We start from the raw sequence: 13,244 nt of genomic DNA, 5'->3' as shown, positions 1-13,244 counted from the left end.
GGGGGCAGAAGAAAAAGTCCCATTCTATTGTCTTCAGCATCTTGTTGTTCGGAACTGTCCTTCATTGATCGGGACATTGCCTTGTCAATTTGATCGTCTTATCAAGCTTGAAATTCATTCATGCCCGCATTTGAATAACTCGGCCAATGAGGTTTGTCTTCCATCTCTTGATGAGTTATACCTTGAGGATTGTAGTAAGGAGATCTTGAAGAGCTTTAGTTTGGTCAAGCTAACTTCTTTGACCATTCTCAAAATTTACAATCTTAGAGAGCTTGTTTGCTTTGATCACGGTTTTATTGGCTACTTGGTCAAGCTAAAGAAGCTTCATATAGGACAGTGTAACAAGCTAATATACTTGTGGCAAGATGGAAATGAAACGCGAAATCTGACTTGCCTCCAGAACTAGTCATCGAAAGTTGTCCATAATTTGTATCATTTGTGGCAAGAGAAGGAGAGATAGAGTTACCTTGCAGCAATAACATGGGACTAAACATTCCTCAAGATGACCCCAGCAACAATAACCCAATGCCTCAACTTGAATCTATTGAGATATGTGATTGTAAGTCTCTAACATCCGTTTCCCTTGCCAAGGGTAGACTTGCTCCTTTGAAGGCACTTTCTTTTTTTAATCGATGCAAGGAGTGAAGTCGCTAGAAGATGTTACCTCGAATCGATTGAAACAATGAGAATCTCCTACTGTGAGAATCTGCACAACTTACCACAGTCCTTTCACATGCTCTCTCATCTCAGTCATTTAAATATTTATTATTGTCAAGCATTGGAGATAGAGGACTTTCCTCCCCTTCCCATCACCCTATCAAGTCTTCGACTTTCGTATTGTCCGAAGATTAAGTAAATTGCCGGCTGCAACATTGATAGCTGTGACAACCTCACTGAATTGGAAATATGGGATTGTCCGACATTGGAGATAGAAGACTTCCCACTCCTTCCCGTTAGCTTGTCGAGTCTTACACTTTGGACTTGTCCTAAGATAAAGTCCCTACCAAATCAGTGGCATCATCTTACATCCCTCCGGTCGCTAATGATACATAGTTGCCGAAATATCACATGCTTGCCCAAAGGAGGTTTGCCTTCCATTTGCGGGAACTTGAAATTATGAGGTGAGAATCTAAAGCAGCCACCGAGAGAATGGGGCTTACCCTACCACATCCCTCCAAGAACTAACAATTAACGAAACAATGGGAGGGGAGGGAGAGAAGTTGTGGTTTCCTTTGGAGGAGGAGGATGCGTGGAGTCTTCTCTTTCCTCCCTCTCTAACCTCTCTTTCAATATTTAGTATGAGGAACGTGGAAAGACTATCAAGCGGCCTTCACAACCATCTCTCCTCTCTTCAATGGTTATTGCTTGCAGGTTGTCCGAAGTTGAGAGAGTTGCCAAAGGATGGCCTCCCTTCCTCCCTCCGACAATTGCACATATTTGGATGCAAGATTCTACAAGATCGATGCTCAAAACATATTGGCGACTATTGGCCCCTCATCCGAGAGATCCCTCAGATTTGGACTGATGATTATCATATTAGGGTGATATGATTCGTGCATCTACACTACATGGAGTTTTCTTAGGGTTCAGGTAAGTTTTTTTTTTTTTTGCTTTTGATGGCATCGATTTCCATTCTACTTCCTCAATTCAATGCTCAATAGAAACTAACGTTTGTGTGGGGGATCTTGTTGGGTTGGATCGCTCTGTTTTATTGGATGATAAACTGTAGGACGACATGCTCTCTGCTGCCTCTTGCTCTGCTGATGATATATCCTTAACTCGCTTGATGCCCAAACTAATTGTGAATGAAACTGCACCATCACGAAGAATCATAGCGTTCCACAATCATAGTCCTCTGCACTTTCAGCGTGTGTTGTCTGTTGTCTTCCCAACATCTTTTCTCTTGTGCCCGAAAGCTCATTCACTCTGGTTGTTTTGCAAATACCATGGTGATCTGCATTGGCAAAATCTCTTGGGAGGATCGCATTCGGCCGTTGCTGAGGTAAGGCTAATGCTGTCGTGTAAATGTTTTGTATCATTTTTTTTTTTTGGCAATTTATCAAAAAGGAAGAGGCAATTAAATTTATTGTTGCACTGATATGTTCTATTTTTTTTTTTAGTGAATACGATCTAAATAAGGATAAATCTTTTTCAAAATCTAAAAGGATGATTAATTTTGTGGAAGCTGTGATGTGATTGTGAAGAAAGGGGATGCAGTTTTTTCTTTTTATGGTTTACTTTAGAATCAGGAACCTTCTTTTTGTTGATGATGATTCTTTGTAGCATTAAGTAGTCAATCTGGGATAAAATTTTGAGGCAGCTCATTGCTCCAAGCTTTCACGTGACAGCATTGATATTCCATAAACCGCTTTTGGTTGGGTTTGAACTTTGGTGGTTTAGGAACTGTTGCTCACAGCTCGCTAGAAATCTTTAGCAAATATATTTACACTTGTTTGGTTGAGATTGTAATGATAGGCTGCCTACCTCTGGGTTTGCATTGTCAGCACTGACCTCTAGGTTGGCATTTCCATTTACTCGACCGGGGAATATGATTTCTTCATACAGTATGCCATTTTATCTTAAAATACCTTCTCATGTGGCATTCTTCCTACAGGGAGTTCCGGAACAAAATGTTCGAGCTGACATGGGTTCTTTTGGTGTAACCGGAAATCTTGCACTTCAACCAATTTGTATCTTGCCCGGTATATCTCTCTCTCTGTGCTAGTGTCACATGTATAAATTTTTGGTTGAAACTATGTTCTTATGACATTGTGAAGCTCTATTAGAGGTTAGATAATTCGTAATCTGAATTATGGTTCACTGTGTACTTTCTTAGGCTTTTTGGATGTTATTGCACATATAACATGGTGCATTAACAATATAAATAGGTGGTTGGAAAAGCAAAGTTGCATTTGCCAAGATAACTTTCAAGAAACCTCACATAGTTTTGCTTGACGAGCCATCCAATCATCTTGAAAGTTCTGCTCATATTTCTCCATTTTATGACTTCGATTAGTTTTTTCAGTTATCTTGCTATTGTTCTTGCACTAATTGAACTTGTCGAATCTAGTCTTTACATTAAAAGTATAGTAGAACCGATTAGTGGTCACAGCTACTCTTGGTAGCCCTTGTCATCATACATCTAGCAAATAATGGAACATAAACCAATATAATTGTTCCAATGTGGAAAATATTCGGAATAGAGTAATCTACAATACCAAATGGTACTAATCTCTATGCCTATACGCAGTATTGGGCTTTACATACAAATATGTGGACCCCCTTTTGATTTATAAATCCGATCTTTAAGTTTTGCTATAATGACCAATGACTAAAGAATTATCTTTGCAAATTGTTAGTTTCTTATCTAATGATTAGTGTTTCGTTTGTTTGCCTATCCACAACAATAGAATTTGGATGTGGTTGAGGCGCTTATTCAAGGTCTGGTCTTGTTCCACGGAGCAATTCTAATGGTGAGATTGATTTTCTTGTCAAAATATTTCAATTTGACCAATGATGGATCATTTCACAGCTAATAGTCCTCTTTTCACTTGATTTGCAGGTTAGTCACGATGAGCATCTAATAGCTAGAAGCTTGGATGAGGTCTGGGTGGTTTCACAAGGCAAGGTGGCACCTCCCATGGGAATTTCTAGGACTACAGAAATGTACTCTAGTTTTTGTTGAATCAGGTGAATCTAGTTATTGGCATAAACTAAGAGTGGTTCATTGGGTTCAAATTACCTCACAAAACAGAAAATGAGGCTTAGCTACATAGAGAAAGCTAAAAGGATGAAGAGAGGATTGCTCCTGGTATATAGGATGGACTCATAGTTACACCAGCCCTCATTTGTCATTTATACTTGATAAGGGCTTGTGGAACGATGAGTCTAAGTTTTTGACATCGAGCATGCAGTATCATTTGCAATAGCTTAGAATTGAGTTGGGATTGTAGTCTTGGTATAATTTGCGATTCTTTGCACATTTTGTTCTAGCAATAGGTTCATTTATTGTGCCCTGGAAGTTTGATACTCTATCGCCACCGAAGTCAGCTTTCCCATGCACACTAAAATGATTTAATCATTTGTAAAATAATATTTTAGCACAGAAAATTATTTTGGAAGACAATCTATTTTGTGAGAAAGCTGTATTAATATATTTTCCTCATTTTCACTCTTTGGCACTGTTTTGGAGAATTAATTATGAAAATAATATCACGGTCAACAAAACTTTGTATTCCCTCAAGTACGTAATTGCTTTAACTATAATGTAGGCCTTGCGTAGCCTGGTCAAAGATTATAGTTCATCCTTCTTTTATTCAAATGCATGAGAATCACGAAGAATCAATAGCGTTCCACAATCATATTCCTCTGCTTTTTCAGCATCTGTTGTTTGCTCTATTCCCAACATCTCTTTCATGTGCCAAATCAGGTATATCAAGTTCTAGGTTTTTTATCTGACTTAATAAACCGTAACCGTTTGTGAAGGTGGTTCAAAGGGTCCATTTGATTCAATTCATGAATTAGCCCACTATGAGTTTTGCACCTGCTCCTTTACCTTTAGGAAAGAGCGGCGGCTTGCAGGTACCGAGTGAGAAAGCCGGGCAACCACTCCCTAGCTCATCCACTTTGATTGTTTTGCAAATGCCATTATCATTTGTATTGGCAAAATCTCTTGGAAGGATCACTTGCGAAAGCTGTTGAGATAGGGCTAATGTTGTCAATGTGATGTGTCATTTTTTCCAATTTACAAGAAAGGAAGAAGCATTCAAATTTATTTGGTGCATTGATCTGTTCTAAAATTTCTTCTAGTGACATTATCTAAATAAGAATAATCTCTCTCAAAATCTAAAAACAGGATTAGTTATGTGGAAGTTGAGATATGATTGTGAAGAAAGGGGATGCAGTTTTTTTTTTTTTTTTTAATTATGGTTTTCTTTAGAATCGAGAACCTCTCTTTGTTGATGATGATCCTCCGTAGTATTAAGCAGTCTATTTGGGGCACTTATGGCTCTAAGCTTTCAATGCAACGCAAATTCATGATAGGATCGATATTCATAAATCACCTTCTGTTTGGGTCTTGATCTCTGTTGAGCTAGGAACTATAACCTATAGTTTGCTATAAATTTTTAGCCAATATACTCATGCTTATTTGGTTGAGATAGTAATGATATCCTGCCTGCCTTTGGATTTGCATTGTCAGTAGTGAACCCTGGGGTAAATCTTGTCTGTTCTTTAAATTCATCATACACCATGTCATTGTATTTGAAATTACCTCCTTATGTGGCATTCTTCCTGAGCTCACTTGGGTTCCTTTGGTCTAATTGGAAATCCCTCACTTCAATTGATGTATACCTTGTTTGGATCATCTCCTCCCTCTTTGCTACTGTTGCACATGTAAAAAAAAAAAAATGAAGTAATTTTTGTGTGAAATTGTGTAGCTCTATTGGAGGTTAGTTAATATGTAATCTCAATTGTGGTTCACTGTGTACTTGCTCCGAGGCTTTTTGGATGGTATTGCACATATAACATGGTGCTTGCCCATGTAAATAGGAGGTCGATAAGCAGAGTTGCATCTACCAAGATAACTTTCAAGAAATGTCACATGGTTTTGCTTGACAAGCCATCTAATCATTTGGTAAGTTTACTCATTTTTCTTTTTCAGTTAGCTTGTTATTGTTCTTGCCCTAATTGAACTTATCAGATTCTGGTCTTTACGTTGATAATATAGTAAAACCAATCAGTGATCACAGCTACAGGAACTTCTGTCATTATACATCTAACTTATAATGGAATAGAGACCAATCTAATTTTTCCCACTTGCAAAATGTTGGGAGGAGGATGGTTCCGCTAGCTGATAACTCTATAAAAATAGAGTTATTTTACCTATTTTAGGCAACAATTAATGCATTATCTATGAGAAAATATTTGAATTTCCTTCTGATTATTTAAATTTTCCTTGTTTATGCATAATAATGAGATATGGAGAAGATAAGGAAAAGAAGGGCAATTATCGAATTCAAATAAAAGCAGCGATGGAAGATGGATATCAAATCAGAAATTCTTGATTTTGTTCCCTAATGTTATCTACAAGTAGATATTTTAGATTTCCTATAAATAGGAAGAGAGAGCAGCTAGGGTTTAGAGAGGGGGTTAGATCGTTTTCCATTGTTATGAGATTTTTTTAAGTATTTTGAAAAGAAGACAAAAGTGGTGATAGAATTCTTGTCCTTTGATTCAAGATGCTGGGTTTGATCTATATTTCTATTTTTATTTCTTATTCTACTATGTTCTAATTTTCTTTTGTTAGGGCTACGATGTAGCCTAACCATGATGATATGAATTTCATGATTTTTATGTTTTACAATTGATTTCATTCATGTGAGTTATATATTAGTGCGTTTAATGCTTTTGAGTGACTGGCCATCACTTGAATGATCTGATGTGCATGTTTGAGACCGAGAGGTGATAATATGCAATTGTTCATTATAATATATAACCATGAATTAAACGTGGATAGAAATATACCGCGTTATTTGTATAGCTTTCGGTGATAAGGTGATCCAAAAAGACTCATTGTAAACCGAGAATATTCATAGTTTTTAATGCACTCATGTTTATTTTAATTCACATAGAGATATAGTTGATTAATAAGCTGAGTAGTTTTGCTATACCTAGAGATAGGATAGTAAATAGATTAGGAAATTCTGCTATCACATGTTTGATATCGTTCTTGTATTCACAACAATCTGAAATTCATATATAGTGGTTATGGTGAAATCGGATGCTCTAACATATTTATCTGATCGATTTACTGCATTTAGTCTACAAATTTCGTTTTTAATCATTCTTAATTATATTTTGATTTGTTAGATAAATTTTAGAATTAGTCTATTTTAGTATTTAATTGGTTTATTAATCATCGATCTCCGTGGGACGATACTTTATCTCATCATTATATTACTTGTTCGATACGTGCACTTGCGTTTAGAATTTCACGAACACTAGCCTAGTCAGTGTTTTTGTATTACAGTAATCTATGATACCAAGTAGTTCCTATGTTTTGTGCTTATAGGCAGTGTTGGGCTTTGTACATAATGAATGTGGACCTTTTTCTTGTTTATAAAGGTTCACTTTTAGTTTTGCTTAAATGAGCAGTGACTATTTAAGTGTCAACTATGTAAATCGTTAGTTTCTTGTCTATAAATAGATACGATTCTGCCTTTTCCACTATACCCAATATGAGGATTTGGCAGAGGCGTTCATTCAAGGTCTGGTCTTGTTTCTTGGATGGATCATTTCGCAGCTGACAGCCCTCTTTTCGCCTTGATTTTTGCAGGTTAGTCACGATGAGCATCTAATAACTGGAAGTGCAGACGAGCTATTGGTGGTTTCTTAAGGCAAGGTGGCGGCTTTCCATGGGAATTTCCAGGATTGTAAGAGTTTGGATGTCCTGAGGATATCTCTGGGGTTATTCTGTTCATCATCTGCACCAAAAGTGGAGGACAAACATCCCGAAATGAAGTAGAAATTGGTTGAGTACGTACAATCTCCTAATGCAGCATCTGTGGATCAATTTGATTAAATTGTTCTGGGACCCCAACTCTGAACACATCAATCCGGATTCAAAATTCTTTAATTCCAATTAAAAGCAAACTAGGTTACGTGGCTTTGATCTGGCCTGTATTGAATGTAGCACTTTCAGCTATATTTAAATTCGCATCCTGTGATGCAGTAGCGACTGATTTGTCAAATAAGCTACGGTTATGGCTTAAACCGAGTAATTCATAGCAGGTATGGAACTCTTATGGGAACCTCTACAGGGTCTATTCACTTTTTCTATCCTTCGTTATGAATGGTTAAGGCAAAGATTTTCTCATGGAATTTTGTAAGACCGCCGTGGAAACATGCTTTTGCCAGGCGGCATTGAGAGTTGAGATTCAAGACATACCCGTTACGTAGACGCACGTAATAATCCGGTTATGCTTCTGAAAAGAAAATTTTCCACTTGCAGTCTGCCCTATAAAGGTTCTAGTTTCATACCCATAAATCTTTTTTACCTCCAAATGTTTACGTTGATTCACCAGTTTTTGGGTGGAGTTGTTGATGTTGAGCACCGATTCCCATTTAATTTGCATACTACAGAGGCAACCGAGGGATTGTTTGACGAGAAATTAATTGTGCAAAAATATTTTCCCCATTTTTGTCCTCCGGTACTGTTTAGAGAATAAATTGTGAAAATGTTTTCATGATCGGACAAAATTTTTATACTTTCAACTCTAGGTACATAATTGCTTTTAGTAAATATAATGTAGGCTTACCAGTTAAATATATATATATATATATATATATATATATAATGAAATCCTGTATAAATACCTGAATTAGTTAGATAATATCCTATTAACATGTTCAGGTCAATTTTCAAAATGAGACGCTTCTTATCTTCCAATAAAAGCTACTGTACAGATGGAAGAATGAATTGAAAACCCGAGGTTTTGAATATGAAATCAACGGCCAAATTCTAAATGAACCCTGCAGATCAAAAACCATTTACAAACTGATTGACTGATCAAAGAATTAAGTTCATCTTTCTTCTCCTCAAGTGCCCAATCCATCTCTTTGACAACATTTGAAGCAATCTCACATATTAGTTTTCCCGTGCAGGAAGGGAAAGGGAAGGAGGATCAATCCCCGTCGCTTACTTTTAAGGATTTTGCGCCTACTATGATATATTCTTATTCCAAGAAGGTCATCAGTCTGCACTACTCGAGACCCATTGTTTGGAAGTAGGCGAGCCCATCACTATTGAACTCAAAAAGGTGCCAAAGGTTTATGGCCAATCAAATGTAAAAAGATACACGCACTACGCCACAAATGGGGAAAAGTGCCAAAAAGTTCTAAACATTTTTGTCATTGTGCCGATTTAGTTATAAACATTTTTACGTTGTGCTAATTTAGTCCTTTCTGGCCATTTTGGCTGGATTTTGCTGACTGGACGCCGGCCGGCTAACGTGGCCTGATCGACACGCATGAACAACTTTTAATAATATTTTTTAATTTTTGTATTTTTTCTCTTTTTTATTTTTTTATTTTTTATTTTTTTCTTCCCTCTTCTTCCTCCAGCTAGTCGTCAGACCACGGCGATCGACCAGAAGTGATAGTGATAGCTGGCGAGGGTCGAGCCTCGCCCGACGAATTGCCACCACGGGGGAAACTAGGCGAAAATCCTAGGCTGGAGCCATGCGACCGAGGATGCCCCCAAGCTCCCATAAAACCCTAGAGACTGACGACGAGCAGAGGGAGGAAATTTCTAGGGCGAGATTGGGATTGGGAAACAAGGGGAGAGCTGGCCTCATGCCAGCTGGCGGCTCGCCCGCCAGCCCTCGAGGCCCGGGGCGATGAGAGCGAGCCTCACCACCCAACGCGAGGCTGTCCTCGCGGCCAGTAGCGAGCTGGCCGACGAGGCTGACCTCGACCTCGTCGGCCGTCGCCTCCTAGCCGATTGCCAAGGTTCAATGACCAGCTGGAGGAAGAAGAGGGAAGAAAAAAGAAAAAAAGAAAAATAATAATAAAAATATCAAAAGATAAAAATATCAAAATATTAAAATATTATTAAAAGTTGTCCATATCAGCCGCCGGCATCCAGTCAGCAAAATCTAGTCAAAATTGGTCGGAAATGATTGAATCGGGCATAACGTAAAACTATTTAGGACTAAATCAGTATAAAAAAAGGTTTAGGACTAAATCGGGCACAAGGACAAAAGATTTATGACTTTTTGGTATTTTCCCCCACAAATGACTTCGATCTCATGACCGCACATTTGTGGAATATCGACCCATAACATTAAGTCACCATCACCAGCCATTTGGGTTGCCCATATTTATGGGTTAACTTGATCATAAGAGTTATTCATTGAAAAAAATACCAAAGGGTTCGCTAATTTAGTAGGAAAGCCACTGTCCCAGTTCTTATCTTGTTTGTTTATTTTTGTTGCTATCGTGGGTGTGATATTATTTTGTTTGTCTGATCACTCTTGCTATTGTCTGTTGTGCATGCAAGATAATTTTTATATAGGGACTAATTGATTGTCCTGTTCCAGATTTATTAATATTTTTATGTTCATCTCACGCCAATTGTTATTCGGACGAGTTGAAGAGTGTCCGATACTAATGACAGCATGATTGAAATTGTATTGATGTAGGATGGGACTAGTGAAAGTCAGGGAATTAAAGAAAAGTGTGGGCTTTTACCTTGTTTTTTAATACATATTTTTTATTATTTTCACCGAATCGTTTTGAGTGAGCAACACTTTCAACGTACCCATTAAGTATTACTTGAAGCAAGAAATTCTCAAATAGCACCTAGAAGGAAAAAAAAAATCCTTACTTTCTCACATTTTGTATGATAACAGAGAGCTTATTTACATATAAGGACGAGAGGAAGAACTACAATTTTCCACTACTAATCTCTTCAACTAATTTACTCATCGAAATTTATTTTGTGTCATCGCATTGTAAACATTCACAACATGCATCAGTTTGCCCAAAATTCTTGGGATAGAGCCTTTATAGATTAGAACGTAGTATGGAAGGATAGAGAATGACAAACAACGAGAGAATATCTGAACAAAAATATTATATCTCCAACACATGCAAAGTAGGCTCAAAAACGATGTGCAGTCAATCGAGGGAACCTATATTCCATGCAAGCTTAGTCGAAGGACAAAAAGATAATCCAGGCTTCTCACCGTATATCACAATTTTCCTCTTTCGTTCCAGATGCTGAAATCCAGTGGTAAAATTATTTCTAAACAGAACTTCACTTTTGCTTTTAGATTTTTCGCTGTCCCTTTTTAAGTTGAAAATCCATTTTAACATCCGCGGACGTATGTAATGCTTTATTTCCTACAGTGACATATCAATTGATATACGTAAAAATTCTAAATAGTTGGTTATACGCAAGTCATGTAACCAAAATTTACTTATCCGTCTCTACAACACCATTAATATGGGTAGTTGCAAGTAACTAACTTCTAATATCTAGAGGTATCAAAGAAATCTGCGAACCCGCATAATCGGCTTGGCAGATAGTTATTAATGGTCGGAGGAGCTGGATCCAAAATTTCAAAAACCATGAATACATACTAAATTCTAGAGTTTGAGGTATTTTCTATCGTGTGCCCATCCTGTACCTTATACCATGCCTTGTACAATATTTACGTAAGTATATATGTATAAGGGTGACAATTGTATGTGTGAGTTGTCTTTCTATCATGTCAACTTAAGGATATACTAATAACTAGGTTAACCCGAACACGAACCCTTTACTAACTATCACACAAAAGCTTAGCCAGAGGATGACACACTCAACCCATTCGATTCAAATGGGTTAAATTGGGTCACTTACATTGAAAGGCGGCACAACTAACCCGGATAGTTATCTTAGAGATGAAATTTTAACTTTTAAAATTCCTCTATCATGTTTGAGTCATGTTATCTTATCATATCGTGTTGGAAATTGTTTCCTTTATGTATGCACTAAAGAATTTGTTCTTTTATTTGTTTAAATGTGTGAATGATAGAAGGAAGCATACCAATATTGTATCTTACTTTTGTGTTATTGTCTTAGGATTATCTCGCAATTAGATTGAGAGTGTTCCTTATTATGAATTTACTTGTACTTATGTTCGATGTTGAATGCATTAATAATCAGAATAAATATATTTTTTAATTAAAAATACTGAATAAAATGCAGGATAGTATAAGGTAGCTTGCTAGAAAGTGGGTTCCCTCCCCCTCCCTTTAGTATTCGGCATCATTTGAGAAAATATTTATTTAGGTACGTTGTTTAGTGAAATGTGTCTTTTGTAGATATATTCGCTATTTCATTATATAGGTGTCACCAAAGTCTTTTCAACAATCCTAAAATGAATGGATTGAACGATTTCGAAAGCATGGACAATGTATGGTTGCAGCATAAATAGTTGGGAGGCACCCTCATAATTCTTGGATGGGAGGAACATATACCGATTGGCCGAAGCAACGTATAATTCTTGGATAGGAGGAATCCTTATCAATTACTTCCTGAAGTTCTAACATGAGCATTTAGATGCATGAGCCGATAGAAGAGGGCATCATCCACATTATCCTTGAAGAGGTTTCAAGCTGGCTTTAGAAAGATTTGATCAAAACGTAGAGATGCATAAATTTGAGTTTTCACACTCATTGTTTGTCGTACAGTAACACAAGCGTACTCTACTTATCAATTTGATACTCTAGCTCTGGTTCTTGTTTATGAAAGGTAGTTGTAATTCTGGTCTTGGAGTTCCATACATTTACTAGTTGAAACCATGGATCGTCATTTCGGCAATGTGGGGAAACATAAGCAATAGCCTCACCCCTTCACTTCCTTCTCAAAACGACTGCTCGAAGCAGTTAAATTTTGCGTATTCTCTCGTCCCCGATTATATAAAAGGTGGACTGGACATCATGTTTTCACCAAGTCCATGCCGGAGTGTCACGCCCGAACTCGAGCATGTGCACATCCCTCGCATGGCGATACAAATGCGACGTTCCCAGAATGTGTCACCGACCCATTTGTTTTAAGTACATGTTGAAGCAAAACGATAACCCCGACAACAAATAGCATGGGGATAGGAAAAAGGCAACATTTTACAAATTGCACACTTTTATAAACAACGGATTTAGATACAAAAAGAGTCTGGTCAAAAGTCTACAAGAAGGTCGGCTCTCAAAAAGGAATTGTCCTACAACATACTAGTTGGACACATACGCCAATCCCTTGGACTTCACCTCCACAGTACCAGGGCCGGTCCTCCATGACCACCTCTAAGGACCTGGAAATGGTTATACATAACCAAGTGAGACAATGTCTCAGAAAAGTCCACCATCTAAACCCCGATTAGGAGGCGATACGCCCAAGACGCCTAATCACACAATCATACAATCACAGAGGCTTACCTTGGCTCAGCTCATTCCCATAGGTCAGCACAGTTCATATCACAATCATGTGTCTATAACAAATTCACACACCAATTTTGAATGTCCAAACCAATCATTACTCACATGAGCAAGAATCATACTTAATCACTGCCACACGAGCAAGAGCTACTGATACACATCAGCAAGAATCATAATTAAATCACTACCACATGAGCAAGAACTACTAATACAAATCAAAGCAAGAATTACCAACACACGCATCCATCAATTCAACTCAACAT

At 37.5% G+C, this 13,244-nt stretch overlaps 1 long non-coding RNA gene across 1 annotated transcript; it reads left to right on the top strand.

Moving 5' to 3' along the window:
• The first annotated feature begins 1,938 nt into the window (after positions 1 to 1,938).
• LOC120290198 lies at positions 1,939 to 3,751 on the top strand. The gene is made up of 4 exons (XR_005548044.1): positions 1,939 to 2,002; positions 2,615 to 2,702; positions 3,411 to 3,473; positions 3,563 to 3,751. It is a non-coding gene; the product is annotated as an uncharacterized LOC120290198 (long non-coding RNA).
• Positions 3,752 to 13,244: the final 9,493 nt, after the last annotated feature.

Source organism: Eucalyptus grandis, chromosome 2 (assembly GCF_016545825.1).
Source record: "Eucalyptus grandis isolate ANBG69807.140 chromosome 2, ASM1654582v1, whole genome shotgun sequence".
NCBI classification, from domain to species: domain Eukaryota; kingdom Viridiplantae; phylum Streptophyta; class Magnoliopsida; order Myrtales; family Myrtaceae; genus Eucalyptus; species Eucalyptus grandis.
The sequence above is the reverse complement of the archived record's forward strand: the minus strand, read 5'-3'. Positions and strand labels throughout refer to the sequence as shown.